The sequence below is a fragment of the Triticum dicoccoides genome, chromosome 7B (assembly GCF_002162155.2).
Source record: "Triticum dicoccoides isolate Atlit2015 ecotype Zavitan chromosome 7B, WEW_v2.0, whole genome shotgun sequence".
Classification (NCBI taxonomy): Eukaryota; Viridiplantae; Streptophyta; class Magnoliopsida; order Poales; family Poaceae; genus Triticum; species Triticum dicoccoides.
This window is the reverse complement of record NC_041393.1, coordinates 613365254-613370157: the sequence shown is the minus strand read 5'-3', so window position 1 is coordinate 613370157 and position 4904 is coordinate 613365254.

Genomic DNA, 4904 nt, shown 5'->3' with positions numbered 1-4904 from the left:
CTGGAGGCGGGGCACGCCGGCGCGGGCTTGGGGGCGACGGCAGTTTCCCCTGGTGTGCGTGGGAGTCCGCTCGGGGCGCGCGGCGGCGGCCCTCGACAAGCGTGGGCGGGCGCTGGGCTCTCGGCGGCGCTCTGGCATGTGCAGGCGGCGGTGGTCCCTGTGCGCGGTCGGCGGCTCCGTCTCTGACCCGGACGGTGCGAGGGATGGCGGCGGCCCGACGTGGCCGGCGATCTGGATGCGGTGGTGCCGGCGGCTCGCTGATCTGCCGGTGCTCCAGGGTTCTGCCTGTTGGAAATATGCCCTAGAGGCAATAATAAATTAGTTATTATTATATTTCCTTGTTCATGATAATCGTTTATTATCCATGCTATAATTGTATTGATAGGAAACTCAGATACATGTGTGGGTACATAGACAACACCATGTCCCTAGTAAGCCTCTGATTGACTAGCTCATTGATCGATAGATGGTTACGGTTTCCTGACCATGGACATTGGATGTCATTGATAACCAGATCACATCATTAGGAGAATGATGTGATGGACAAGACCCAGTCCTAAGCCTAGCACAAAGATCGTAGTTCGTATGCTAAAGCTTTTCTAATGTCAAGTATCATTTCCTTAGACCATGAGATTGTGCAACTCCCGGATACCGTAGGAATGCTTTGGGTGTACCAAACGTCACAACATAACTAGGTGGCTATAAAGGTGCACTACAGGTATCTCCGAAAGTGTCTGTTGGGTTGGCACGAATCGAGACTGGGATTTGTCACTCCGGTTGACGGAGAGGTATCTCTGGGCCCACTCGGTAGGACATCATCATAATGTGCACAATGTGACCAAGGGGTTGATCACGGGATGATGTGTTACGGAACGAGTAAAGAGACTTGCCGGTAACGAGATTGAACAAGGTATCGGCATACCGACGATCGAATCTCGGGCAAGTACAATACCGTTAGACAAAGGGAATTGTATACGGGATCGATTGAGTCCTTGACATCGTGGTTCATCCGATGAGATCATCGTGGAACATGTGGGAGCCAACATGGGTATCCAGATCCCGCTGTTGGTTATTGACCGGAGAACGTCTCGGTCATGTCTGCATGATTCCCGAACCCGTAGGGTCTACACACTTAAGGTTCGATGATTCTAGGGTTATAAAGGAAGTTTGTATGTGGTTACCGAATGTTGTTCGGAGTCCCGGATAAGATCCCGGACGTCACAAGGAGTTCCAGAATGGTCCGGAGGTAAAGATTTATATATGGGAAGTCCTGTTTTGGTCACCGGAAAAGTTTCGGGTTTTTGGTAACGTACCGGGACCACCGGGAGGGTCCCGGGGGTCCACCAAGTGGGGCCACCGGCCCCGGAGGGCTGCATGGGCCAAGTGTGGGAGGGGACCAGCCCCAGGTAGGCTGGTGTGCCCCCCACAAGGGCCCAAGGCGCCTAGGGTTTGGGGAGGGGGGCGCACCCACCTAACTTGGGGGGCAAGTTTCCCCTCTCCCCCCCCTTGGCCGCACCCTAGATGGGTTGTGGGCTGCCGCCACCCCTAGGGAGGGAACCCTAGAGGGGGCACAGCCCCCTTCCTCTCTCCTATATATACTTGAGGACTTCGGGGCTGCCAACAGATGAGTTTCACCTCTCCCTGGCGCAGCCCTACCTCTCTCCCTCCTCCTCTCCCGCGGTGCTTGGCGAAGCCCTGCAGGATTGCCACGCTCGTCCATCACCACCACGCCGTTGTGCTGCTGCTGGACGGAGTCTTCCTCAACCTCTCCCTCTCTCCTTGCTGGATCAAGGCATGGGAGACGTCACCGGGCTGTACGTGTGTTGAACGCGGAGGTGCCGTCCGTTTGGCACTAGGATCTCCGGTGATTTGGATCACGACGAGTACGACTCCTTCAACCCCGTTCTCTTGAACGCTTCCGCTTAGCGATCTACAAGGGTATGTACATGCACTCTCCTTTCCCTCGTTGTTGGTTTCTCCATAGATAGATCTTGGTGACACGTAGGAAAATTTTGAATTTCTGCTACGTTCCCCAACAGTGGCATCATGTGCTAGGTCTATTGCGTAGATTCTTTGCACGAGTAGAACACAAAGTAGTTGTGGGCGTTGATTTTGTTTAATATGCTTACCATTACTAGTAAAATCTTGATTCAGCGGCATTGTGGGATGAAGCGGCCCGGACCGACCTTACACGTACTCTTACGTGAGACAGGTTCCACCGACTGACATGCACTTGTTGCATAAGGTGGCTAGCGGGTGCCAGTCTCTCCCACTTTAGTTGGATCGGATTCGATGAAAAGGGTCCTTATGAAGGGTAAATAGCAATTGGCATATCACGTTGTGGTTTTGCGTAGGTAAGAAACGTTCTTGCTAGAAACCCATAGCAGCCACATAAAACATGCAAACAACAATTAGAGGACGTCTAACTTGTTTTTGCAGGGTATGCTATGTGATGTGATATGGTCAAAAGAATGTGATGAATGATATGTGATGTATGAGATTGATCATGTTCTTGTAATAGGAATCACGACTTGCATGTCGATGAGTATGACAACCGGCAGGAGCCATAGGAGTTGTCTTAATTTATTGTATGACCTGCGTGTCATTGAACAAATGCCATGTAATTACTTTACTTTATTGCTAACCGGTAGCCATAGTAGTAGAAGTAATAAGTTGGCGAGACAACTTCATGAAGACACGATGATGGAGATCATGATGATGGAGATCATGGTGTCATGCCGGTGACGATGATGATCATGGAGCCCCGAAGATGGAGATCAAAAGGAGCAAAAAAATGATATTGGCCATATCATGTCACTATTTGATTGCATGTGATGTTTATCATGTTTATACATCTTATTTGCTTAGAACGACGGTAGTAAATAAGATGATCCCTCATTAAAATTTCAAGAAAGTGTTCCCCCTAACTGTGCACCGTTGCGAAAGTTCGTCATTTCGAAGCACCACGTGATGATCGGGTATGATAGATTCTTACATTCACATACAACGGGTGTAAGCCAGATTTACACACGCAAAACACTTAGGTTAACTTGACGAGCCTAGCATGTACAAACATGGCCTCGGAACACAAGAGACCGAAAGGTCGACCATGAGTCGTATGGTGGATACGATCAACATGAAGAGTTCACCAATGATGACTAGTCCGTCTCACGTGATGATCGGACACGGCCTAGTTGACTCGGATCATGTAATCACTTAGATGACTAGAGGGATGTCTATCTGAGTGGGAGTTCATTAGATGAACTTAATTATCCTGAACATAGTCAAAAGGTTTTTGCAAATTATGTCATAGCTCGCGCTTTAGTTCTACTGTTTTAGATATGCTCCTAGAGAAAATATAGTTGAAAGTTGACAGTAGCAATTATGCGGACAGTAGAAGGCTTATGTCCTTAATGCGCCGCTCGGTGTGCTGGACCTCGAACGTGGTCTGTGGATGTTGCGAACATCTGACATACACGTTTGGATGACTACATGATAGTTCGGTAATGTTAAATGGTTTAGAGATGAGGCACCAAAGACGATTCCAAAACGTCGCGGAACATGTGAGATGTTTCGAGGGCTGAAATTGGGATTTCAGGCTCGTGCCCACGTCAAGAGGTATAAGACCGACGAAATTCTTAGCCTGCAAACTAAGGGAGAAAAGCTCAATCGTTGAGCTTGTACTCAGATTGTCTGGGTACAACAATCACTTGAATTGAGTGGGAGTTGATCTTCCAGATGAGATAGTGATGTTTCTCCAAAGTCATTGCCACGAAGCTACTAGAGCTTCGTGATGAACTATAACATATCAGGGATAGATATGATGATCCTTGAAGTATTCGCAATGTTTGACACCGCGAAAGTAGAAGTCAAGTAGGAGCATCAATTGTTGATGGTTAGTAAAACCACTAGTTTCAAGAAGGGCAAGGGCAAGAAGGGATACTTTATGAAACGGTAAATCAGCTGCTGCTCTAGTGAAGAAACCCAAGGTTGAACCCAAACCCGAGACTAAGTGCTTCTGTAATAAGGGGAACAACCACTGGAACAGAATTACCCTAGATACTTGGTAGATAAGAAGGCAGGCAAGGTCGACGGAAGTATATTGGATATACATTATGTTAATGTGTACTTTACTAGTACTCCTAGTAGCACCAGGGTATTAGATACCGGTTCGGTTGCTAAGTGTTAGTAACTCGAAATAAAAGCTACGGAATAAAAGGAGACTAGCTAAAGGTGAGCTGACGATAGGTGTTGGAATTGTTTCCAAGGTTGATATGATCAAGCATCGCACGCTCACTGTACTATCGAGATTGGTGCTAAACCTAAATAATTGTTATTTGGTGTTTGTGTTGAGCATAGACATGATTGGATTATGTCTATCGCAATACGGTTATTCATTTAAGGAGAATAATGGTTACTCTGTTTATTTGAATAATACCTTCAATGGTCTTGCACCTAAAATGAATGATTTATTGAATCTCGATCGTAGTGATACACATTTTCATGCCAAAAGATATAAGATAGAAATGATAATACTACTTACTTGTGGCACTGCCATGTAAGTCATATTGGTGTAAAACGCATGAAGAAGCTTCATGTTGATGGATCTTTGGTATCAGTCGTTTTGAAAAGTTTGAGACATGCGAACCATGTCTATTGGTGTATACGCATGAAGAAACTCCATGCAGATGGGTCGTTTGGACTCACTTGATTTTGAATCACTTGAGATATGCAAATCATACCACATGGGCAAGATGACTGAAAAGCCTCGTTTTCAGTAAGATGGAACAAGATAGCAACTTGTTGGAAGTAACACATTTTGATGTGTGCAGTCCAATGAGTGCTGAGGCATGCAGTGAATATTGTTATGTTCTTACTTCACGGATGATTTAAGTAGATACTGA